This window comes from Macaca nemestrina, chromosome 14 (genome assembly GCF_043159975.1).
Source record: "Macaca nemestrina isolate mMacNem1 chromosome 14, mMacNem.hap1, whole genome shotgun sequence".
Classification (NCBI taxonomy): domain Eukaryota; kingdom Metazoa; phylum Chordata; class Mammalia; order Primates; family Cercopithecidae; genus Macaca; species Macaca nemestrina.
In genome coordinates this window covers 845,144-871,829 of record NC_092138.1, presented here as the reverse complement: position 1 = coordinate 871,829, position 26,686 = coordinate 845,144, and the positions used below count along the sequence as shown (strand labels likewise).

Genomic DNA, 26,686 nt, shown 5'->3' with positions numbered 1-26,686 from the left:
AAATAAATTAGTCGGGCATGGTGGGGTGTGCCTGTAATCCCAGCTACTTGGGAGGCTGAGACATGACAATCATTTTTGGCACAAGAATCATTTTTGGCACAAGAATCATTTGAACCTGGGAGGCGGAGGTTGCAGTGAGCCAAGATCACACCACTGCACTCCAGCCTGGGTGACAGGGCGAGGCTCCGTCTCACAAAATAAAAATAAAAATAAATAGAAGTTAAAGTATGGATTACATGGAACTGTTTTTCCTGGAAGCACTTCAGTGACAAATATGCCGCAATGAAGATATCCAACACGAAAGACGGGGCTGGGCAGGAACAGGGATCCTCATGGCAGCTTCTGGTCCGCAGATGGAAGGTGGCATATGCCCGCAAGTGAGTACAGAAGTGAATTCCCGCTAAATCCCAGGGGTGCACAGTGTGTAGACGTGTTCGGATACCAACAAGATTCAGCTGCAAAGTAAACCCTGCATCGCAGCGAAGCCAGGAGGTTGAGTTGTGAATCTTGGGGGACTGATGAAAGTTCGCTGGACAATTACAGTGTAAACATCATGACCCGTCCGTCCCTAACACTGCTTCCCTCTCTACAGTAGCCACGGGCACCGCGGCGGCCTCAGAGCAGAAGGCACAGGACACCACCAGGGAGGCATCGCAGGGCGTCGACACCGAGAAGCTGAGGCCACCGCCTGGAGCCACGCCACGTGCAGGAGCGGGCCCTGCGCGTTCGGCCCGGGAGGCGGCCTCGGAAACCGTCTAGAGGGCTGGCCTTGTTGCTGGGGCACTGGCCCCACCTCCGACTGGGCCCAGTTTCTGGAGGGCAGGTGTGGGGAAGGCTTAGCCCCAGCACCGGGCTTTGCGCATCATCTGTGCCCAAGGTGTTTAGGGACCAAAGTTCTAAGCAGCGCTTATTGGTGTGCGCGAATCAAGAAAGGGAATTTTAAAATGCACACGTTGTATTATCCTTTTGAACCATGGTTTAAAATGAAGAACAGTAACTCCATATAAAAAGAAGTGTATTGCCAGGCGCGGTGGCTCACGCCTGTAATCCCAGCACTTTGGGAGGCCGAGGCAGGCGAATCACCTGAGGTCAGGCGTTCAGGACCAGCCTGGCCAACATGAGAAACCCCATCTCTACAAAAATGCAAAAATTATCCGGCCGTGGTGGCGGGCGCCTGTAGTCCCAGCTACTCGGGAGGCTGAGGCAGGAGAATCGCTTGGACCTGGGAGGCGGAGGTGGCAGTGAGCCAAGATCACGCCCTGCACTCCAGCCTGGGCAAGAGAGCAAGACTTTGTCTCAAAAAAGAAAAGAAAAGAAAAGAAAAGAAGTGTATTTAGATGTTAGAGTCATCTAGTGATTGAACAAGATGGGACATGAATCCACCCAGGCCCGGGGCCCCGCTGCACAGCAGCCACCGCGGACATCCGCGGATTTCACCTGCAGCAGGGAGCGGTCAGTGTGCCAGCTGGCCTTTGTGCTTCCAAACGTTTTTCCAACAGACGGCTGTGGCTGCAGTTTTCAGACGATGTGCTGTGGCCTCCAAGGACCAGCGTGGTGGGGAGGGACCCTTTGAATAGAAAGTGCTGTCCTGGGAGCTGCCCGCAGTGGACTTCTTCACTAGCCATCAGCCAGAAAGCACCCTCTGGGTCTCCCTGCACCTGGCTGTGATGATAAGAACCAAATGTTTGCTATCTAGGCCGTGTGTGCAGACCACAGAAGACCGCAGTTTAGGAACACCCTACAAAACCGTCTTTTCCAAAAACGGCGCTGGGAGCCGGGGCGCAGTCCTGCCTTTCGCGCCAGGAGACCCGCCTCCGCCTCCGGAGGGAGTCCGTCCCCGTGAGGGCCGCTCCCAGCTCCCAGCCCCGGCTCCGCGTCTGAAGACAGCTGTTCCGGGAACGCGAGAACAGCGTCGAACTGGAGATCAGGAAGTTTTGGCTGAAAAGGCCAAGGGGTGGCGCGCGCGGCGCCCGGCACAGGGGCGCGGACAGAGCGGGAGCGGGAACTGGAGCGCGGGCGCAGCCCTGGAGGCCGGCGGCAGAGTCTCCGCCAGGGCCTGCGGGGGACCCCGTCGGGCCGCCAAAGGTGCCTCCGGCCAGAGGTGGCACAGCGCGCACCGAGGCAGGAGGCACGGGCACCTCTCACAGGGGCTGCAGGAGCCGGCGCTTCCCCGCCCCAGCCCGGCAGCTGAGAGCGGCTCTCGCGCCCAGGCCCTGCCCGGGAGCCACTGCGCCCAGCGCAGCCCGAGTGCGCGGAGCTCGGAGGACGCGGCGCGGGGTGGGCGTCTCGGGAGCAACCGAGGCAGGGATCCGAGGGCCCGGGCCGCGCCGCTGCCCACGCAGCGCTTCCTCTTTGGACAGAGTGTCCCGCGCGGCGGGCCGGCCTCTCCAGCGCGCACCTGGGCTGCCTCTGCCCGGCCACCCTCCGCCCCCGGGGAGCCCCACGCTCGCCGGCGAGGAAGGACGGCGGGCCCCGGCCCAGCGGGAGGTCTGGAGGACCTCAGGCTCGGAGGAAAAAGCCTTTGAGACCGGGGCCATCGGGGAAGGGTCTCCATAGGGACGACCAGGACCGGACGCCGCGGGCAGAGCCGCTGTGCCTTCGGCGCCACCTCCCTGGGGACCGCGCGTTAGCTCGTGGTGCGGGGCCGAGCCCTGGCGCTGTGAGCGCGCGTCCGTGGAAAGCGGCGTGTCCGTGCCTGCGTCCGCGCGCGCGTGTCGGCTGTGATCGCAGGGAGAGCAAACAGGCGCTTGTGCATGTGTCCGGGTAAATAGGATTTTTATAGCTTTTTGTAAATTACCTAAAATGATGTAAAAATATTTTTTGGAAAATTAAGTAATTTTTAAAGAGAGCTTTCGGTGTTACCTTTGTGTGAAAAGCCTCCTGTGGCTGTGTCAGCCTGGGGATATCTTTTCACACCCTCGAGTTTTGAGAGTTTGGCTGGTATAAAATGCTGGGTTCAAAGCTCGTTTTCCTTTCATACTTTATAATGTTAATTTCTTGCATCCTGTAATTTTTTTTTTTTTTTTTTTGGAAACGGAGTTTCACTCTTGTCGCCCAGGCTGGAGTGCAATGGCACGATCCCAGCTCACTGCAACCTCCTTCTCCCGGGTTCAAGCGATTCTCCTGCCTTAGTCTCCCGAGTAGCTGGGATTACAGGCGTCCGCTACCACGCCAGGCTAATTTTTTGTATTTTCAGTAGAGATGGGGTTTCACCATGTTGGCCAGGCTGGTCTTGAACTCCTGACCTCCGGTGATCCACCCGCCTCGGTCTCCCAAAGTGCTGGGATTACAGGCGTGAGCCACCGTGCTTGGCCTGCTTTTTTGATTTTTTTTTTTTTTTTTGAGACGGAGTCTCGCTCTGTCGCCCAGGCCGGAGTGCAGTGGCCGGATCTCAGCTCACTGCAAGCTCCGCCTCCCGGGTTCACGCCATTCTCCTGCCTCAGCCTCCAGAGTAGCTGGGACCACAGGCGCCGCCACCTCGCCCGGGTAATTTTTTGTATTTTTTAGTAGAGACGGGGTTTCACTGTGTTAGCCAGGATGGTCTGGATCTCCTGACCTCATGATCCGCCCGTCTCGGCCTCCCAAAGTGCTGCTTTTTTGATTTTTGAAGGTTATCTTTAAAAGATAATATCCCCAGATACTTTTAGAGTTTTCTTTTTGTTTCTTAATTTGTTTCTTTTATTGTTGTTTTGGTTTTTTCCCTTAAGACAGGGTCTTGTTCCATTACCCAGGCTGCAGTGCAGTGACACAATCTCAACGGTCTCAGCTCACTGCGACCTCTGCCTCCTGGGCTCAAGCAGCCCTCCGGAGTAGCTGGGACTACAGGCTAGCACCCACGATGCCCGGCTAATTTTTGTTTTTATTTTTATTAGAGACGGGGTATCTCCATGTTGCCCAGGCTGGTCTAGAACTCCTAGGCTCAAGTGATCTGCCTGCCTCTGCCTCTAAAAGTGCTGGGATTACAGACATGAGCCTAGGTTTTTTTTTTTTTTTTTTTTTTTTTAATGTTTTGAAACCCTATTGTAATATTCGTTGTTTCTCTTTCCTCCTCAGCATCAAATCAAAAGAGCCTTTGAATCTGGGAAATTTATCTTCACTATTTCTTTCAATAATTTCTCTCTTATGTCACTCAATGCTGGCACTTACATTTTATCTTCCATATCCATGAGCCTTTTTTCTGTTATATTTTCCCTTTGTCTTTCTTGTTTTCTTTTCTTTTCTCATTTTTTTGTTTTTGTTTTTGTTTTTGAGACAGGATCTCACGGTCACCTAGGCTAGAGTGTGGTGGTGCAGTCAGGGCTCACTGCAACATCCACCTCCCAGGCTCAAGCGATCCTCCCACCTCAGCCTCCCAAATAGCTGGGACTACAGGCTTGCGCCACCTCACTGGGGCTAATGTTTGTCTTTAGTGCTGTCTTCTAAAACAATTCCTCAGTCTTTCTTCAGCTGCATCCATTCTGTAATTTATTCCCTATTTTGTATTCTTTTTCCAACTGTTGTATTTGCTATCCAATATTTCTCCTTGGTTGTTTTTTATGCTTTCTTGATCTTGCTTCACATTTCTAAGAAATTCTAGGATCTATTAAATACATTTATCATGCTTATTTTAAACTCTTGGTCCCTATGTTCCAATAATTCAGTTTCAGAAAAAGTTTTTAGATCGTTGCTTGTATTAGACTGAAAAATGGTCTCCAAAAATATCAGGTCCTAATTCCTGGTATCTGTGAATATTACCTTAGTTGGAAATATAGTCTTTGCCGATATGATTAAGTGGATGATCTTGAAATTAGGAGATTGTCCTGGATTATTCAGGAAGGCCCTAAATGGCATCACAGTGTCCTGATTTGAGAGAGGCAGAGTGATATTTTACATGCACATGCACACACTTTAGAAAGTGACAGGAAGATGAAACAAAGAGATTTGAAGAAGCTGGCCCTGCAGATTGGAGTGATGTGGCCACAAGCGAAGGAATGTCAGCAGCCTGAAAGAGACAAGGAACAGGCTCTCTCCTAGAGTCTCCAGAGGGAGTGTGGGCCTGTCAATGCTTTGATTTCAGCCTAGTGAGACTGAATTTGAATTTCTGATCTCCAGAACTATGCAAGAATAAACTTATACTGTTTTAGGCCACCAAATTTGTGGTAATTTATTAAGCAGCCACAGGAAACTAATGCATTGCCTTGCCCCTGTTTCATAGTGTGGTTGTGCCTCCCTGTCCAGTCACTTTGGCCTGTACCTTCATTTTCCCCAAGGGAATCATCTACCTTGTCTGACAGTGTGTATTGGAGAAAGGTCAAAGATCCTGTGATGTTTCTTACAACACTGTTTGTGATGGGAGGAAGTTAGAAGCCATCTCAGTGTCCATCAGTGGCAGAGAGGATAGAAAAAATACAGTGAATATACACTCCCTGGAGTACTGTGTAGCATGTAGGTTAGAAACGCGGATATATTTTAAAGGCATGATGCCAAATGAAAATTGAGCAGCCTGGGCAACATAGTGAAGCCTCATCTCTACTAAAAATAAAAAAATTATCCAGGCATGTTGGCACATGCCCGTAGTCCCAGCTACTCTGGAGGCTGAGGTGGGAGAATCACTTGAGCCCTGCTTCAGTGAGCTGGGATGGTGCCACTGCACTTCAGCCCTAGTGACAGAGCAAGACCTTGTCAAAAGAGGAAGAAGAAGAAGAGGAAGGAGAAGGAAAAGGAGAGGAAGAGGAAGGAGGAGGAGGAGGAGAAGGAGGAGAAGGAGGAGGAGGAGGAGGAGGAGGAGAAGAAGAAGAAGAAGAAGAAGAAGAAGAAGAAGAAGAAGAAGAAGAAGAAGAAGAAGAAGAGGAAGAAGAAGAAGAAGAAGAATTAATCAGATGATTTCTTTGACTGACATCATTTGTGTTAATAAAAAACACAACAACAATGTGCATTTTACAAGAACACATACAAAGAAAGGATGCAGCCAGATGTGGTGCCTCGTGCCTGTAATCCCAGCACTTTGGGAGGCCAAGGTGGGTGGATCACAAGGTTAGGAGTTCAAGACCAGCCTAACCAACATGGTGAAACCCCATCTCTACTAAAAATACAAAAATTAGCCGGGCGTGGTGGCATGAGCCTGTAATCCCAGCTACTCAGGAGGCTGAGGCAGGAGAATTGCTTGAACCCAAGAGGCGGAGGTTTTAGTGAGCTGAGACTGCGCCACTGCACTCCAGCCTGGGTGACAGAGCAAGGCTCCGTCAAAAAAAAAAAAAAGATGCATACTAAATATATTAGAATAGCATAGCTTTTTATGAGAGATCAGGGGAATGGAAGAGGAGAATAGAGGAGAAAAGGGAATTGATGAATAAATAAAAACAAGGTGGAGCCTGAAAGGACCAACGATGCCCTGCACTAGGAGCACAGAACGGAACCTTCTGGACCCGAGGCCCAGCCTTAGTTATCATCAGCTCATCCTTATCACTCATCAGTTTAAGATGAGGAAATACTGGACTGAGAAACTGTGATATTGTGAAATACGCATTTGGTCTTCAACCCTATTTCCTGGCACATAGCTCCTAAAATTCTTAGACTCTCCCAAGTGTTGCCTTTTTGTATGGTAATGATTGACTGGAGACTGGCAGCCCCTGGATAGCTACAGGATGGGTCTGGTCACCAGAAAGACCCAGGCAGGGGTAGGATTGGGACTTTCAGCTCCACCCCCTGACTTCTGGGGAGGGGAGAGGGACACCTCCCACAAGGTCGAGTCAATCACCAGTGGCCAATGATGTAGTCAATCATGGTCACATAACGAAGCTTCCATAAAAACCCAATGTGACAGGGTGTGGAGAGCCTCCTGATGGCTGAACACATGGAGGTTCTTGGAGGGTGGTGCACTTGGGGAGGGCGTGGAAGTTCTTTGTCTCTTTCCACATGCCTTGCCCTAGGCATCCTTCATCTGCATCTTTTGTAATATTCTTTATTTAAAAAAAAAAAAACAAAAAACTGGTGATGGCCAGTCGTGGTGGCTCACACCTGTAATCCCAGCACTTTGGGAGGCCAAAGCAGGCAGATCACTTGAGGTCAGGAGTTCGAGACCAGCATGGCCAAAATGGTGAAACCCCGCCTATACTAAAAATAAAAAAAAAAATAATAATAATGGCTGGATGTGGTGCTACCTGCCTGTAATCCCAGCTACTCAGGAGGCTGAGGTGGGAGGATTGTTTGAACCTGGGAGACGGAGGCTCAGTGAGCACAGATCATGCCACTGCCCTCCAGGCTGGGCGACAGAGTGAGACCGCATCTCAAAAACAAACAAATAGAAAACTGGGAACATGTTCTTTGAGTTTTGTGAGCTGCTCTCGAAACTAATCGAGCCCAGAAAGGGAGCCATGGGAACCCCAGTTTGGAACTGATCAGAAGTTCCGGAGTAGAAGGGGGGGCTTAACGGGACGGAGTTCTCAACCTGTGGAATCCGACGCTCTCTGTCTCCAGGAAGATAATGTCAGAGTTGAGGTAGGGGACGCCCGGCTGGTGTCCTCTGCAGAACTGATGACTAGCTTGATGTGGAGGGGCGACCCCACACGACTGATCACGGAAGTGTCCTGTGTTGATTGCTGTCGTAGGAGAGCGGGGGAAACACGGAAGTGTCCTGTGTTGATTGCTGTCGTAGGAGAGCGGGGGAAACACCGTTTGCGGGCTTTTTGGTTTTGTTTTATTTGGAATTAACAGAGACTCCTACTTTTGAACCGTGCAGCACTGAGCAAATAATTTCTACTCTGTAAGCATCTGTTTCATCGTCTGTCAATGGGAATCAGTGTCGCCTTCGCCACAGAGATTACAACATGAGGTGAAGTGAGACGACGTATGTGAGAGTTATTTCTAAACTACAGGGATTATCTGCAGAGATTTCCTTGTTTTTAAGCTCCTGGGCCAGACTGAAGTCCAACATGTGGTAGTGGGATTGGGGTTTGGGGGTGGGGAGTCTGAAATGAGGAGGAAGGAAGTAGGGACCTGCCTCTGTGATCCTGCCCATTGACTGGTCCTTCTGACCTTGCTCAAAATGTCCATCCCCAAGGTGCTCCCACCACAGAGCTGGCTCTGTGCTTCCCACAAACAGGGCAGAATGCCTAGAATAGGGGCCACACACACACACATAACTTTCAGGGCGCAGCCACATAGCAGATACGGCAAGGTTGAAAGGTTTATGTCATAGTATAGCTTGTGAATGCAGAGAAAATGGGTATCTTACCTGGGTTACGCACAAGTGGACCTTGAGATGAGCTTTTGTGTGCAAGGGATTTATTGAGGAGGGACTCCCTAAGGAAACCAGTCAGGAGACAGAGGGGAAAGGACAGGAAGGGGATGAAACAAAGCAACAGTACAATTTCAGAGTCTGCAACCTGCAGGTGAGATGGCTCCAGGAACCCAGTTTTCCAAAGCAACTCACAGCAGGGCCTTGAGCCTCAGAACAAAAGCACGCAGAAGCTAAAAGAGGGGGCATCTGACACGATTCGTGTAAAATGTTTAACAGGAGTGGGGACACACCACAAAATTAATGCATTTTCTTTATTTTGACTCAGTTTCATCTGATCTTCATCATGAGCCTCCACCCATCGGTTCAATGGCACAGGGGTGGAAAGGGAGTTAGAAAATTAGGTATTAGTTCTATCTGGTTTAAAGGTTGTAGCATGTTCCCTTAATCTCATCAGTGTCTTTAGTTATTGCTCAGTCTTCTCATAGATACGAATATTCCCTTTCTCAGTTATCCTTCATCCTCCTTGCTCTCTGTCTGAGGCGGTGTCTTGAGAGAAGGGGAGTAGAATGTGGCTCACACAGGTCCTGGGGTGATGCAGAAGGGCTGGGTCTCTGCAGAGGCACCTTCCACTCCTTGGCCTCTGGGGAGGGGCCCTGCCCTGCCTGTTTGCAGGCTGCCTGGATGTCCCCGACCCGTGCTCGGTCTGTCAGTTTGGTCCCAGTCTGGGGTCACCCTCTCTGACTTGTCATCATGTCGGCGTGCACTGGCTATAGACACAGGGCCTGTTCTATGCATCCCTTCCATCTTCCCTCCAGCAGTTACAGGTCCATTTTCTGTCCACTCGCTGACCATCAACTTCCCGCTCACCAGTCTGCTGTGGGGAACCCCAGATTGTAGCAAAATATCTGTAACATAAAATTAGCCATTTTAACCATTTTTATGTGTGCAATTTGGTAGCATTCTTAGATCCACAGGGTTATACAACCATCACCACTACCTATTTCTAAAAATTTTCAACTCCCCAAAGAGAAATTCCCCCTGTTACCTCCTTCCCCCCAGCCCCTGGTCACGGCTAATCTACTTTCTGTCTCTATGAGCTTGCCTATTCTTGATGTTTCATATAAAATGAGTCAAAAATTTTTGTATCTGGCTCATTTCACTTATAATGTTTTCACAATTCATCCACGTTGCAGCACGTATCAGAATTTCATTCTTTGTGATATGTCAACTTAAAATGACATATTATTATTATTGTTAATTATTTGAGACAGAGTCTCACTCTGTCACCCAGGCTAGAGTGCAGTGGTGTGATCTGGGCTCACTGTAACCTCCACTTCCCAGGTTCAAGCCATTCTTCTGCCTCAGCCTCCCAAGTAGCTGGGATTACAGGCATGCTCCACCATGCCTGGCTAATTTTTATATTTTCAGTAGAGACGGGGTTTCACCATGTTGGCCAGGCTGGTCTCAAACTCCTGACCTCAAATGATCCTCCCACCTCGGCCTCCCAAAGTGCTGGGATTCCAGGCGTGAGCCACTGCACCCGGCCTAAAATTATGTATCCTAAAATTTGGGAAGGAGACTTTCTTATAAAGGCTTATAGCGTGCAAAATGGTCACTCTGCCAGGCTGGGAAGGGTGGCCTCTGGGCTGAAGCTGTTAGCAGGCACTTTGAAGAAGGAGGGGCTGGGGCAGGAGCATCATGCTGAACTGGTTGGTTAAACACACATACTCAACAGGTCACAGGAGGAGCTATGAATATTCATGAGAGGAGTCGCACACCTGTGTGGTACGCAAACACGCGTGCTACATGCGACCCGTGTTCCTTTTGGGGTGGAGACTTAATGTTCAAGTGCATTACAATTAGTCCCTATGTATCAGAAAGTGAAGCAGGGACAGGATGGCACTCATGTGTGCAGCCTCTGTAAACTGGCCGGAACCAAGCCATGGCTGGTGGTCTTCTTATCAGGAGAAAGTTACTGAAATTGGTCTCTTGTCCAGTCGCAGCTGTGGTTCTGGCTGGTGGAACGGGAGAGTGGGTGTGGGACGGGGACTTTGGCGGTCATTGCCTGGCTGTCAGCTGTGGATGAGCTGCAAATTGTTTTAATATTGCTTGTTTCAAAGCCAGTGCTTGTTTAACTGCTAGAGAAAAAGAAAATAATTTGTGGCAGTTAGAACATAGTTTATTTTTTAAGTGTAGGAGTGAGTGATTTAACCCTTGCCTGGCATGGCTTTAGATCCTACTTATAATTTGGTTTCTTATACCACAAAGAGTCCATTCTGTCAGTTTTATGAGCTCTGTTTTCACACAAATACTGGTCGGTTGTGTTTAAACTGCACAAGGCAGGCGGTGTATAATGAGGCATGGCCAACCTCCCATCCCTTCATGGCAGGGAACTCAGGTTTTAAGGTTTCTTTGGGGTGCCTTTGGCCAAGAGGGGGTCAGTTCAGTTGATTGGGGAGCTTAGGATTTTATTTTTCGTTTACATATGCTTGAATTATATTCCATTGTATGTATATACCATATTTAATTACATATGGTTGAATTATATTCCATTGTATGTATATACCATATTTAATTTATCTATGCACCTGTGAGTAGACACAAAGATTGTTGCCATCTTTTGGCTAATGTAAATAATGACGCAGTAAACCTTAATGTTTGAGTCCCTGTGTCTAATTATTTTGGGTATAGACCTAGGAGTGAAACTGCTGGGTCAGATGGTAATTCTGTGTTTAGTTCTTAGAGGAATTGCCAGACTGTTTTTCACAGCATCTGAACGATTTTATATTCCTACCAGCAATGTATGAGGTTCTGATTTCTCCACATTTTTACCAATACTGTTATTTTGGTTATAGCCATTCTAATAGGTGTGGAGTGGTATCTTACTGTAAGTTTTTCTTTTTCTTTTCTTCTTCTGCTTTTTTTTTTTTTTTTTTTTTTGATACAGGGTCTCACTCTGTCAGGTTGGAGTGCAGTGGCACAAATACTGTTCACTGCAGCCTCAACCTCCTGGGCTCCAGCAATCCTTCCACTTCGGCCTCCCCAAGTCCTGGGATTAGAGGTGTGCGCCTCCTCACCTGACCTCATTATAGTATTGATATGCATTTCCACAATGATTAGTGATGTTGAGAATCTATTCATGTGGTCATTGTCCATTTGTATATCTTAGTAGAAATGTCTATTTATGCCCTTTGCACATTTTAAAATTGAGTTGTTTATCTTTTTTGTCAAAGACAGATTTTTAAGAAGGGTGTGAAGACAAGAGACCCTTGTGCTTGGAGTGTGAGCCTTACTGATTTTGTCCTGCTTTCTGGAGAAGGGTAGATGGGGATATATTCATCTCCTGGGCTTAATCTCTCTGATGCTCCTATATTCTTCCTTCATTCTCAGTACTTAAAGGAGTGGTACATTTCTTTTATTTTTCCTATAATATATCCTCCCTGTACCATAAGGAATGATAGGTGACTCTAGTTATTACCTAGTCATCACGTTGTACAATAGAACTCTTAAAATTACTCCTCCTAACTGAAATTTTGTAACCTTTGAACAATATCTCCCTATAGTTAATAATGTTGTATTCTTGAAAATTGCAAAAAATAGATGTTAAGCGCTCTCACCATAAAATAAATGATATCTATGTGAGATAATGCACGTTAATCAGCTTGATTTAGCCATTCTACATGTTATGTTACACACGATATGTTACACACGATAAATATGCACAACTTCTATTTGTCAATTAAAAAATACATTTAAAATTTTTAAAAAGACGCTGGGCGCAGTGCCTTGCACCTGTAATCCCTACACTGTGGGAGGCCAAAGTGGGAGGATTGCTTTAGTCCAGGAGGTTAAGGCTGCAGTGCGGTATGGTTTCACCACTGCACTGTGACATGGGCAACCAGAGTAAGACCTTGTCTCTTAAAAAAATGTAAAGAAAGAAAAAACCCAAAAAACTAAATTTATTTGTTTCCCACGGTTTGTGGCATTAAAACAACCAGTAGCCTTAGAGTTACAAGTTGTTCAAGACCTGGTTTTGCAATCCACAAGTTGCTATGGTCTGAATGTTTAAGTCCCCACAAACTTCATGTGTTAAAATCTTTACCTGTGAGGTGATGGTATTAGGGGGTGGAGCCCTTGGGAGGCAATTAGGTCATGAGAGTGGAGCCCTCATGAATGGGAATCAGTGTCCTTATGAAACAGGCCTATGGCCCGGTGCGGTGGCTCACGCCTGGAATCCCAGCACTTTGGGAGGCCAAGGTGGGCAGATCACAAGGTCAGGAGATTGAGACCATCCTGGCTAACATGGTGAAACCCTGTCTCTACTAAAAACACAAAAATTAGCCGGGCGTTTTGGCGGGTGCCTGTAGTCCCAGCTACTCAGGAGGCTGAGATAGGAGAATGGCAGGAACCTGGGAGGCGGAGCTTGCAGTGAGCCGAGATCGCGCCACCGCACTCCAGTCTGGGCAACAGAGCAAGACTCCGTCTCAAAACAAAAACAAAAACAAAAACAAGAAACAGGCCTAAGAGAGAGCCCTTGCCCCTTCCACCATGTGAGGTTAGAGTGAGAAGACAACCATCTATGAGGATGCAGGGCCCTTGACAGATGCAATAAACCTGCTGTTGCCTTGATCTTGGACTTCCTGGCATACAGAACTGTGAGAAATAGATTTCTATTGTTTATAACTACCCCTCCCCCACCAAAAAAGAAGATGATAAATAGATTCAGCTGGGTTTTCCTGTCCTGAACCTAGAGAAGCTACCTCATTTTTTTGGTTGGGTATTCTTTTGTCATTGAAATCTCCCTCCACTCATTTTAAACAATGTCTCTGACATGTGGAAAGGCAAAAGAGAAAGTCATGTTAATAATTTTTAAAATGTTATTTCCATGATATGTGAAATTGTTACGGGCTCTTCGGGGGTCATTTTTCTGGCCGGAAACCTCTGTGGCCTGTGGCACCTTTGCCTGAGTTTTGCTTGGGCCTGCTGGGCTCATTTTGCCCACTGAGCCTGGCAGGCGGTGCTCAGCTCACGCTACTGGTCTGGATCCCATGCCTGCCAAGGGCGAGTCAGGCATGGAATGGTGAGGGGTCTGTAAGTGAGCGTGGGATCTGGCCACTGCAAACAGACATGCCAGCTGCTATAGCGGGTTGGGCAGCTCTGGGTGCCAGCATGGGTGCTGGCTCTCTGCAAGGCTGCAGCCAGACTGGCACTGGGGAACATGGTGGCGCCTGGAAGCTTGGAGACACCAGGGATCACAGGGCCCCAAAGAGGGAGTCACAACCTTGGCTTGGGGAGCTCCTAGGTCTGGGATCCCGGAAGGGCCACAGCAGCCCTTTGTTCCTTCTCTTCCCCCACAGTGTGGTGAGGAAGGAGCATGTCTCGTCCTGTTGGTGTTACAGGCTCTTTTAGTCTTGCCATGTGGTGGGTCCCAAGTTCTTGTCTTGTGACCAGGAAGAATGAGGTATACAGACAAGTGGAGAGTGACCAGGGTGAAGAGGAGCTTTATTGAGTGCTGGAACAGCTCAGAGAAAACCCACGGGGGGCAGCTCCTTTCACAGCCCAGGTGTTCTGATGAGTGTTCAGCTCCTAGTACAGAGAGTAGCTCCTCTCTGCTAGGCAAGTCATCCCAACAAGTGTTCAGTTATCAGCAGCGAGGGTAGTTCCTCTCTGTAGCTGGTCATCCTGTTCTCTGCGTGGCTCTCAGCAGACATGGGGCCCTAGTGGCACCTCTTTGCAGCTGGTCGTCCCAATGTCTGCTGCTCTCAGCAGAGAGGAGGCCCTGGAGTGGGTAGCTCTCCTCTGCAGCTGGTCGTCCCAACATCTCCTCAGCTCTGGCTGAGCCTGGGGCTTTTATGGGCCTCAGAGGGAAGGAAGTACACCCTTGTTGGTCCATGGGTGGCCATGGGTGGCCTGGAAAAGGCATCACAAATTCCCACTCTGGTCCATGGGACTGGCAGCCCGGCCCCCAGCCTTCAGGCCCTTACTGGCCTGAAGGTGGAGCCTCATCAAGGACCCACCCCCTTTTGCAGGGAAGCCTGTCTGCTTCCTGCTGCTGTTCATGGTGCCAAGGGGCACCTGCAGGCCAGCACCAAGCTGCCCTCAGCCCTACCTCAACTTCCCTCCTATGCTTGTTGGCACAGAAAGCCTGGCAGGGGCTGAGGTGGCAGGAGGCTGGCATGTCAGCACTGTCCCAAGGTGTGCACACCTGGCTGGGGTGCAGTAGCACCTGGGCATGGCCTCGACTTTGCCCCCAGATTGGAGTCGGTGCCGACAGCAGGGAGAAGCCACACAGCGGGAGCAGGCACTTCCAAGCCTGCAAGGATGGGGCCTTCCCAGGCCCGCAAGAGTGCAGGGATGCCTGGTCCTTGCAGCGGCCCCACGGGGGGTGGGGCTCCTGCCTGCTCCCTGGAGCGGAAGGCCGGGTCTGCAGCTGGGGTTTGGGCGGCTGCAGCTCTGCCCTGGAGGGCAGGCCTCCTGCCTGCTCCAATCCCTGAGAGCACAGGAATGCCTGGGTCTGCAGCTGTGGCCAGGGTGGCTGCAGTGGCACCTGGGGAGCTCCTGCCCCAACACAGAAGGGTGGGGCTCCTGCTTGTCCCTGGCTCCCACCAGCTCTGTGGAGCCTGCAGCCCCGGTCGCATCTCCCTGTTCCAGCCAGTGTGATGACAATGGTGGCTCCAGATGGCCCACTGCTGCCATCAGTGTAAGTGAAGTAGGCTTGGTCTTAGTGGTGTGTGGAGGGGCAGGTGAAAGGTGGTTAGCCATGAGCTTCATCTATAGCAGTACTTCTCAAATTTTCATATATCCCATATATCCAAATCACCTGAGGATGTTGCTAAAATGCAGATTCTGGCTCAGGAGAGCTTTTAACAAACTCCCAGTCAATGACAATGCTGCTGGTCTGTGGACAATACTTTGATATGCAAGGTCTTAGAGGACAATTTGTACATTAAAAATGTGTAGTAAAAATGCCCTCAAACAGTTCCTGGGCCAAATTTGGGTTTAGCAAGCAGTTTCCACACTTGAAAAATGAGGCGATAATGTTAGGGTATTGCTAGGAGAATTTCTACAGGGTGTCCAGCATAGGGGTCTCAAACTCAAATACTTCCAGGGCCAGACTAGGGCTGGGTGAAGACCATGAAGCTGGAGAGCCTCTGCCTGCCTGCAGGGGGCACTGCCACAGAACTCTAGCTCATGGTTGCCAGGCAGAAATGCTGGCACAGGGTGCCCATATTAGCCAATTTTTTAAGATAAGTGAAATCAAAGGATTTTATGTGAAATTCTCTGATTTCTAAATGTTTTTAATTTTTTTCTCAAACACTCTTCAAGCTAAACAAAACAAGTCCGTTGGCTAGAGGCAGACTGCAGGTGTTTGCTTACTCTCTCTGGTCCAGTATTTTGCTAGGCCCTTGATAGATATAAAAGAAGAGGATGTGGGTTCAGCTCTCAAGATGGGCATAGCTTTGTTGGGAGCTAAGATATTTGGATAGGAAATAGCCAGGGAGCAATTCAAAGGCATGTGTCTGTAAGTGAGAAAAAAGAAATCCAGGCCATCTAAAGGAGCTGTGAAATAAAGCCAGGATGACTTCAGATACTATCCCGTAGCTGAATCTTGTGATGTGTGGAAGTGCCCTATGTTTGGGAAGTATCCTGTTTACTTCATCTTCTTGGTTAATTAGTGCTGATAAACAGTGTAGTTATTTCTGCTCAGTACCGACTTTGATAGTTAAGCAGGTAATAGTTATTTGATACAAATCTGTTCAAATAAATAAATTAATCTGCAAACATTAGTGGAATCTGTCATTAAACACCATAAGAAACAGAGAGTCTTTGAAGAAAGAAAGTAGATTTCCTAAAAGTCGTATGAAATAAATTACCTTCAATATGATGGAAACAATATACAGAGCATTATGCATCATTATCTGAAAATGGAGTCATGAAAATGTATTTAAATAAATAAATGGGATGTGGTAAGCTGAACAATAGTTCCCCAAAGTTATCCACGTCATAGTCCCCGGAGTTGGTGAATTTGTTACCTTCCATGGTAAAAGGGACATTGTAGATGTGATGGAGATAAGGATCTTGAGATGGAGAGACTATCCTGGAATTTCTGGGTGGGCCCAATACATTCACAAGGGAGAAGCAGTGTGGTCAGAGAGGGAGACGCTGGAGGATGGGGCCAGGGCCAAGGAATGCAGGCAGCCGCCAGAACTAAGAAAGGTGAGGAAACAGATTCTTGCCTAGGACCTCCAGGAAGAACAAACCCCCACTGACACCTTGATTTCAGTCCACTGAAACTGACCTGAGAATTCTAACCTCCAGAAGTATAAAATAATAAATTTATGTGGTTTTAAAGACTAAATTACAACATAATGGGGTTGGTTTGTTACCAACCCATAAAGCGATGGGTGATTTGTTGCAGCAGCAATAGGGAACTAACACAGATGGTAAACACACTTAAGGCGGGAATCATGAAAACGCTTCTAAAGTTTTGAGAGTTTCCAATATAAACAAAAGGAAGTTTTTGTTTGTTTGTTTGTTTTTAGATGGAGTCTGACTCTGTCACCTAGGCTGGAGTGCAGTGGTGCGATCTCAGCTAACTGCAACCTCTGCCTCCCGTGTTCAAGCAATTCTCCTGCCTCAGCCTCCTGAGTAGCTAGGATTACAGGCATGCACCAACATGCCCAGCTAATTTTTGTATTTTTAGTAGAGATGGGGTTTCACCACGTTGGCCAGGCTGGTCTGGAACACCTGACCTCATGATCCCCCCACCTTGGCCTCCCAAAGTGCTGGAATTACAGGTGTGAGCCACCACGCCCAGCCCAAGGAAGTTGTTTTCTATTAAAGCTATTCTGTCACTTGCTGTCCTGAAATTTTTAGTAAACAGATTTCTTCTTCTTTTTTTTTTTCGACACGAAGTCTCACTCTTGTCCCCCAGGCTGGAGTGCAACGGCGGGATCTTGGCTCACTGCAACCTCCACCTCCTGGGTTCAAGCGATTCTCCTGCCTCAGTCTCCTGAGTAGCTGGGATTACAAGCGCCTGACACCACACCTGGCTAATTTTTGTATTTTTAGTAGAGATGGGGTTCCACCATGTTGGGCAGGCTGGTCTTGAACTCCTGACCTCAGGTGAGTCGCCTGCCTCGGCCTCCCAAAGTGCTGGGATTACAGACATGAGCCACCGCGCCCGGCCTGGTAAACAGGTTTCTTCTAATGCATTGACTTTACTGACATGTGCAGAATGACAGTGACACTTTTATTACGTTTACATGTGGTGAAATTATGTCAGAGAAATAATATCAAATGAGATAATAAGCATACAGTGCCTGACACATAGTAGGTGCTTATTAAATGTTAATTTCTTTCACTTGTCCTTATAGATCATAGAGTTTAAGGTATGCAAGTAAATATATATGCATGTTGATATTATGTTTGAAGTTTGTTCCTTTATCGTGTAACACTTATTTTATTGTATGACTTGGGTGTACTAAAACCTTAATTTAGCACATTAATATTATACATAAAATAATGAAACTAGGCTTAGAAAACATTAGGCAATTAAAGAGTCAATCTGAAACAGATGCAAGAGTGGGACGAAATTTACTTATTTTTGACTTAACGGTTGCCAGAATTAATGAAATCACAAATGTGCATACTTTCCTTTTCAATTTGAATTTTTAAGTGCTTATTGTTAGCAGTTAATATTAATTTCATGCTAAATGAATCACTATGAAATATGAGGGAAACTATTTTTAAGACGTGCTCATTTAAAAATGTAACTTACTACTTTCCGCAGGCAATAAAAATGTGTTACATTAGTTACAACACATCATAGTTCGTGGGAGGCATGCACTGAGTAAGAATGCATTTTTTACTGAACTAAAGAATTGGACTAAAACTGGCTTAAGGTTCTTTTGAAACTGTGTGTCATTGCTCAATGGAAAAATGACAGATTTTTATTTTCTGGGAATTCTGTTAGATTGCACAAGGATAGTTTTTTTCCTCCATTCCACAATATTCACGGAATTTTAGTAAGTAGGCAAGAGAGTTTACTCTTCTTGCCTCCTGGTCTGGTTTAGGTCCTCCCACAGCCTCTTTTTCAGAATGAAACTTGCTACTTTCTTGGGCTTACTCATTTTGACAACTATATATCTATTGATTTATGCTGCAGGAAAAGCAGACTTCAATAAATTAAAGGAAAATTCCCTTCACTCCGCTAAGCTTCACAAGGGCATAGAACATGCTTTTTTCCTTTTTTTTTTTTTTTTTTTTTCATCCCGTTAACCCCAGACCCTACTATAGTGCTTTGGCTGAGTTCTGCTGCCAGCCACAGAGACCTGAAATAACAGTAATTTAACCAAAATAGAAATTTGTTTGTCTTTATTATGTGAAAGAAAAATCTTGGGGAGAGGTGAAGTCAGCTGGACTTCCTGGGTTGAGCGGGAACTTGGAGAACTTTTCTGTCCTACAAGAAGATTGTAAAATGCACCAATCCGCACTCTGTAGCTAGGCTTGTAAAACTCACCAATCAGCACTCTGTGGCTAGCAAGAGGACTGTGAAATGCACTGTGCTCCGAAATCAGTGCTCTGTGAAATGCACCAATCAGCGCTCTGTAAAACGCACCAATCAGCGCTCTGTAAAACGCACCAATCAGCGCTCTGTAAAACGCACCAATCAGCGCTCTGTAAAACCCACCAATCAGCGCTCTTTAAAACGCACCAATCAGCGCTCTGTAAAACGCACCAATCAGCGCTCTTTAAAACGCACCAATCAGCGCTCTGTAAAACGCACCAATCAGCCCTCTTTAAAACGCACCAATCAGCGCTCTGTAAAACGCACCAATCAGCCCTCTTTAAAACGCACCAATCAGTGCTCTGTAAAACGCACCAATCAGCGCTCTTTAAAACACACCAATCAGCGCTCTGTAAAATGCACCAATCAGCAGGATCCTAGAAGTGGCCAATTGTGGGTAGGATTGAAAAAAGAGCACTCTCATAGGACAGAAACAGAACATGGGAGGGAACAAATAAGGGAATAAAAACTGGCCACCACCCACCCCGCCCCCCTAGCCCCCGCCCCCCGCCCCCGGCCCCCAGCCAGCAGCGGCAACCCGTTGGGGTCCTTTTGCTGTTTCCAATAAACCTGGCTGCTGCTCCCTCTTTGGGTCCGTGCCCTCTTCCAGAGCTGTCACATTCACCGTGAAGGTCTGCGGCTCCATTCTTGAAGTCAGTGAGCCCACGAACCCAACAGCAGGAGGAGACCCAGTGGAAGGAACCAACTCTGGAAACATTGGGGTCCCAAATCACTAAGCTAAAGTGGAAGGTCAAGCTGGGAACTGCTTAGAACAAACCTGCTTCTCATGCTATATAAAGCCGCCGCTCTGCTCAGGGAGGTAAATGCCTATCTGCTTGCCTCCTTTGGCAGGACAATCAGAAACTCGACAGAATGCACGTGGCCAGACACGGTGGCTCACGCTGGTCATCTTAGCACTGTGGGAGGCAGAGTGAGTGATCACTTGTAATCGCGAGTTCAAGACCAGCCCAGCCACAGCCAACGTGGTGAAACCCCACTCCACCAAAAACGCAAAAATTAGCCGGGTGTCGTAGTGGGCGCCTGTAATCCCAGTTCCTTGGGAAGCTGAGGCAGGAGAGTGACTTGAACCTGGGGGATGAGGTTGCAGTGAGCCAAGATTGCACCACTGCACTCCAGCCTCAGTGAGGAAGTGAGATGCCATCTCAGAAAATAAAAAAAAAAAAGCACTCATTTGTCTCTTATCTACCTATGACCTGGAAGACCCCTGCCTGCTTCGAGTTGTCCCACCTTTTTCTGGACCAAACCAATATTCATTTCACATAGGTGGATTGATGTCTCATGTCTCCCTAAAATGTATGAAACCACACCGTGCTCTGACCACCTCAGGCACCTGTCGTCAGGACCTCCTGAGGCTGTGTCGTGGGTGCGTGTCCTCAACCCTGGCAAAATAAACTTTCTAAATTAACTGAGACTTGTCTCAGATATTTGGGGTTCACATTTTGGTAACCACAGAGGGATTCTGAATGGAGATGCCCGTGACGTTTGACACATCTCCCATTGGGGCTTGGGACCAGCATGAGCCAAATTTATGGTTCAAACCAATAGAACAATTTGCTGAGGTCTGGGGGCACCCACCTCCAGAGAATCCCTGGTGTCCCGAAATTTGGTTGTGATGTAAAGTTTATTTTTATTTTGCTATACAACTCTCTTTTTTTTTTTTTTTTTTTTTTTTTTTAAGAGTCTTAACTTGCTTCCAACAAGGAAGGCAAGATGTACTGCTCCCATGCTGACGGAAGGCAGGTCACTCCTTTATGAAGTTTGAGCGCACTCTCAGGAGGGAAGAAGAATTTGGGTTTTCTTTCCCTGCTTCTAGGACGGTTGAAAGCAGTCTTCAGCCTGAGACCTATCTCCAGGTCGGTATCTGAAGTGGGGTTTTGGCTTGGCTAAAGCTCAGCAACCAGCTGGCCTTAATTTCTCCTGACCGTTAGAGTGCTCAGTGATTGTATTGTTGGGTTTGTTGTTGTTTGTTCCGGTTTTTCTCCCATCAGATTTGACCAACTCTACGTGACTGGTCAAATCCGAGTGAGAATTCCAAATTATGGGTAACAAACCCTCTCTAATTTGGCTAAAATTCCTTGCAGCTGCAAAAGAGGGAGGCGGGGGGGGGGGGAAGCAAAAATCCATGCTTGTGTTTGCTTTCTGCCTTAATACAAAAACAAATTTCTTTTGTTTACTTTTCTTCCAACCTGGACTTCCTTCCCCCTTTGCCATCTGCAGTACCAAAAAAAAAAAAAAAAAAAAAAAAAAAAAAAACATTCTAGAAAAGGCTTCTAATGACTGGAACCTCTTTAAAGAATTCAGAACAAAGGTGTCACTCAGCCCATTTGGGCTGTTCTATTTTCTTTTTTTTTTTTTTTTTTTTTTGAGACGGAGTGTCACGCTGTTGCCCAGGCTGGAGTGCAGTGGCGCGATCTCGGCTCACTGCAAGCTCCGCCTCCCGGGTTCACGCCATTCTCCTGTCTCAGCCTCCTGAGTAGCTGGGACTACAGGCGCCCGCCACCGCGCCGGGCTAATTTTTTGTATTTTTAGTAGAGACGGGGTTTCACCGTGTTAGCCAGGATGGTCTCGATCTCCTGACCTCGTGATCCGCCCGCCTTGGCCTCCCAAAGTGCTGGGATTACAGGCTTGAGCCCCCGCGCCCGGCCGGGCTGTTCTATTTTCTTTGTGGACTTTCAAGAGTCATGGGCAGATTCTTCTTAGGTCTAGAGTGCTGTTTTCCTCTATTGCATGGCCTGGCCTCTTTCGCTTTGGGGGTAGCAGAGATGACCTTGTACTGTGAGAGGACTTGCCCTTGGCGTGTGTAATGGCGGACAAGAGCTACAAAATAGGGGTGGCTGAGCACAGTTTACAGGAAGTGGTCTGAGCTGTTGTGTTTTATTTCTCTCCTAGAAAGATGTTTAAGGATCCTCATTCTAGTTAGGAGATGCATTCTAAAGGGTCTTCTCTATTGCCTTTTCTCCCGAAATTAATCTTGATTCAGTTCGTCTGTATGCATTTGCGTGAGGAACTGAACTGTTGTTTTCATAGGTAAATGAGAGATTGAGTTTTCTTCAGTACCAAAGAGAAAGAGCATTTGCTTCTCCCAGCTGAAAGGTGCCCCTAGGTGATGGAGGGGGAGGGGCTCATGTGCAGTGGCCCTACAGGGAAATCCCCAACAAAAATTCATTTTAAAAAAAGGCCTGCCCAGGAAGCACATATAAGGGCTGATCATTCAGCATTTTGATCCCTCTCAGAGGCCAGGGATGTCTGGAGAGAGAAAACAAGACACGTGAAAGGGTGGAAATAACTCTGTGGTGACACACTGTGGAGTCCTGCCCACAAGCAGCACATATCAATCCACCACGCAAAAACCTAGGCCACAGCTCACAGCTCGGTTCCTCCTTTTAAGAAAAGAAGTGGGAAACCATAATCTAAGAATGAGGAGAAAACAAGGAGAATGACCCCCTTTCGAGCACTTTGTAGATTTATAGCACCCCTACTTGCCATAGTCTATGTAAAATGGAACTAATATGGTCTTTATGCACAATTACTTTAAGGAAAAAGAGCCCTAAGGTTGATCTGCAAGCTGTAGAGTTCCTAAGTTCTTTCTTCATCTATTTTCTCTTCTTTTTTCCTCTATTTTCTTTTCTTTTTTCCTCTATTTTCTTTTCTTTTTTCCTCTATTTTCTTTACTTTTTTTTTGAGACAGAGTCTCGCTCTCTCGCCCAGGCTGGAGTGCAGTGGCGTGATCTCAGCTCACTGCAAGCTCTGCCTCCCCGGGTTCACACCATTCTCCTGCCACAGCCTCTCGATTAGCTGGGACTACAGGAACCTGCCACCACGCCTGGCTAATTTTTTGTATTTTTTAGTAGAGACGGGGGTTTCACTGTGTTAGCCAGGATGGTCTCTATCTCCTGACCTCATGATCCACCTGCCTCGGCCTCCCAAAGTGCTGGGATTATAGGCATGAGCAACTGTGCCCGGTTATTTTATTTTCTGCCTGCTTTAAATCTGCTGTTATTTTTCTATTAAGATAAAAACCACTGTTTGAATCCAACAGGTTTTTTGTTTGCAAGCCAGTGAATTTGTATTTATCTCACGGCTAAAAGTTCTGAAGTAAAAGCTATAGGGTGTATGTGTGTGTGTGTGTGTGTATTTAAAAGATATTTATAATTTCATGTTTAATTGGCAATTAAATCAAATTTCCCTCTAGCACACCAGACTTTTTCTCTTTGTACCATATGATGTAAATCTTGCTATTTGATTTTCACCTGAGTTGGTTCCTTTAATATGCAAATTTAAGGCTACTTAGCTGACAACTGGCTAGGGTAGTGAAAACAGGTTATCAAGAATTTGAAGGTTGGGCGCAGTGGCTCATGCCTATAATCCCAGCACTTTCGGAGGCCAAGGTGGGCGGATCACCTGAGGTCAGGAGTTTGAGACCAGCCAGGCTAACATGGCGAAACCCCATTTCTACTAAAAATGCAAAAATTAGCCAGGCATCATGGTGCACACCTGTAATCCCAGCTACTCGAGAGGCTGAGGCAGGAGAATCGCTTGATCCTGGGAGGCAGAGGTTGCAGTGGGCTGAGATTGTGCCACTGTACTTCAGCCTGAGTGATACAGCGAGACTCTGTCTAAAAAAAGGAAAAAAAGAAAGAAAGAAAAGAAAAAAGAATTTGGAAGTCTAAGATAGGAAAAGAAAAAGCTCTTACGAATCTATGAGATGTATTTCTATCGACATGCCTAACACATCTATGTATTTATGTTTTGTGTACACAGTGTTTCACTACTGAAAATATATAAAGGAACTCCAATTAATTGGCTTAAGAAAGTAAAGGTGGTTGAACCAAATATTTTATCAGGAAAAAAGAAGACTAGTCAAATGCTTTTTCAAGTTTACATAAATTAAGTAAAATCTTTTAATAAATAAACTAGCTTTGAAATTATTGGTGGGCCGGGCGCGGTGGCTCAAGCCTGTAATCCCAGCACTTTGGGAGGCCGAGACGGGCGGATCACGAGGTCAGGAGATCGAGACCATCCTGGCTAACACGGTGAAACCCCGCCTCTACTAAAAAATACAAAAAACTAGCCAGGCAAGGTGGCGCGCGCCTGTAGTCCCAGCTGCTTGGGAGGCTGAGGCAGGAGAATGGTGTAAACCCGGGGGGCGGAGCTTGCAGTGAGCTGAGATCCGGCCACTGCACTCCAGCCTGGGCGACAGAGCGAGACTCTGTCTCAAAAAAAAAAAAAAAAAAAAAAAAAAAAGAAATTATTGGTGAAGTAATGTTAGAAATGGGAATTGCCAGTATATATTTTTGTTTGCATTTGTTAATCAAGCAATTTCATGCTTATCTCTGCCAAATCCTATAGGGTGTCAAAATTTGGCATAGGGGCTACAAAATTACAGACCCAGCCCCAGCCCAAGACAGAATGATCTTTGCTTATGTAATTTTTTTTTTTTTTAGACAAAGTCTTTCTCTGTTGCCCAGTTTGGAGTGCAGTGGTGTGATCTCAGCTCACTACAACCTCCACTTTCCAGGCTCAAGTGATTCTCCTGCCTCAGCCTCCCAGGTAGCTGGTATTACAGGCACCAGTCACCACACCCAGCTAATTTTTGTATTTTTAGTAGAGATGGGGTTTCACCATGTTGGCCAGGCTGGTCTTGAACTCCTGACTTCCAGTGATCCGCCTACCTCAGCCTCCAAAAGTGCTGGGATTACAGGCATGAGCCACTGCACCTGGCTGTAAGTTTAATAAATAAGACATAGATATAGGTTTAATGAAAATAGCTACATCTTAAATTTAGTAAGATTACCATAACTTCTAATCTTGTGACTTTAGGCAGTCTAGTCCACAAGCAGTAAGGTTTGTTTTGAGAAAGGACTGTTATCATCTTTGTTTCAAAGCTAAACTGTAAACTAAGTTCCTCCCAAAGTTAGCTCAGCCTATATCCAGGAATAAACATGAACAGCTTGGAAATTAGAAGCAAGATGGAGTCAGTTAGGTCAGATTTTTTCACTATGTTAGTTATAATTTTGCAATGGCAGTTCCATAACTTTAAATGAAGACTATTGTAGTTTTCATAAATAATCTAGGTAAATCATTAAAATACAATAATTAACCAAATGTAATGGGATAAATACTTGTAGACAAACTCATCATAATTTAGAATCTAAAATTATATTAAATTAAATAATAGATATTTCATTATTTGGGTATTTTCCAATAAAACTATATTATAGGAAAACATTGTTTCAAAAAAGTGTGTCCTTTTTGAAAAGGTGAACAATTTTTGTCTAATTCAAACCTTATATAAATGGTACATATAAAACAAGGTAAAAGGAGCCAGGAAATAAGAGAGAGGTAATGCAGGTTGTAAAAATAAAGAGGGTTTTTTTTTGGTAAGAAGCTTAAAGATAAATAATTTTATATGAGAAAGAATCTTGTATGGTAAATTTAGTCCTAAAATAAAATGACTGGTTGTTTAACAAAGAGGGATGTTCAGGACAAACCAGAAAGTCTAAGCATGTCATGAATAGTCTGTGTAAGTCACAATAAGAGGATTTATATTAAAAAACCCAAAACTTTTATATGATCAAATTGTCTATTAATTAAAGGGAAATTGCAGTGTTCTTTCTAGAGATTGGGCTTGATGTAAAAAAAAAAAAAAACAAAAAAAACCCAAAAAACCACTTATACACTAAACAGTTGGTTAGAACAATGGATTTTTTTTTTTCTCAGGAGTCTCACTGTGTTGCCAGGCTGGAGTGCAGTGGCACAATCTCAGCTCACTGCAACCTCCACCTTCTGGGTTTAAGCGATTCTCCTGCCTCAGCCTCCCAAGTAGCTGGGACTATAGGCACGCACCACCACGCCCAGCTAGTTTTTGTATTTTTAGTAGAGACAGGGTTTCTCCATATTGGCCACCATAGTCTTGATCTCTTGACCTCGTGATCTGCCCACCTCGGCCTCCGAGAGTGCTGGGATTATAGGCATGCACCACCATGCCCGGTCAGAACAATGAAATTTTCTTTTTTTTTTTTTTTTTTTTTTTTTTTTTTTTTTTGAGATGGAGTCTTGCTCTGCCGCCCAGACTGGGGTGCAGTGGCCGGATCTCAGCTCACTGCAAGCTCCGCCTCCCAGGTTTACGCCATTCTCCTGCCTCAGCCTCCCGAGTAGCTGGGACTACAGGCGCCCGCCACCTCACCCGGCTACTTTTTTGTATTTTTTAGTAGAAACGGGGTTTCACCGTGTTAGCCAGGATGGTCTCGATCTCCTGACCTCGTGATCCGCCCATCTCGGCCTCCCAAAGTGCTGGGATTACAGGCTTGAGCCACCGCGCCCGGCCAGAACAATGAAATTTTCTTGAGGGGTTGACTTACTTTTAATAAATTACAAGAGATTTTTTTTTCTTTTTTTTTTTTGAGACAGAGTCTTGCTCGTCGCTCAGGCTGCAGTGCAGTGGCATGATCTTGGCTCACTGCAATCTCCACCTCCCAGATTCAAGTAATTTTCCTGCCTCAGCCTCCCGAGTAGCTGGGATCACAGGCACGTACCACCATGCCTGGCATATTTTTTGTATTTTTAGTAGAGAGGGGTTTCACCATGCTAGCCAGGCTGGTCTCAAACTCCTGATCTCATGATCCACCCGTGTTGGCCTCCCAAAGTGCTGGGATTACAGGTGTGAATCACTGCGCCCAGCCTAGAGATGTTAATTTTTTTTTTAACCTGATTTTCAACTTTTATTGCACCTTGCCATTTTCGGTTTTCTCTCCTCTTTGAAACGTTGAGATATAGTAACACTCTCCAACTCATCTTTCAAGTAATATAAGGTTTTTTTCCTCAAGTTCTGTTTGTTGTGGCCTGATGCTAACAATATTTTCTTAAAGGTGTAAGGG

The 26,686-nt window shown here is 46.5% G+C and overlaps 1 long non-coding RNA gene across 7 annotated transcripts in view; it reads left to right on the top strand.

The window, feature by feature from the left end:
* LOC105498938 (uncharacterized) overlaps nt 1–26,686 on the top strand; it is a 105,915-nt gene that overhangs the window by 71,453 nt on the left and 7,776 nt on the right. For 2 of the 7 annotated variants that reach the window (XR_011612967.1, XR_011612969.1), the window contains exons 1-2: nt 7,187–7,825; nt 20,488–20,662. This is a non-coding gene — a long non-coding RNA (uncharacterized lncRNA). Of the gene's footprint in view, nt 1–7,186; nt 7,826–16,954; nt 17,345–19,310; nt 19,609–20,487; nt 20,663–26,686 lie in introns of those variants that run through there. The other 5 variants (XR_011612965.1, XR_011612963.1, XR_011612968.1 and 2 more) reach the window with 5 other exon arrangements.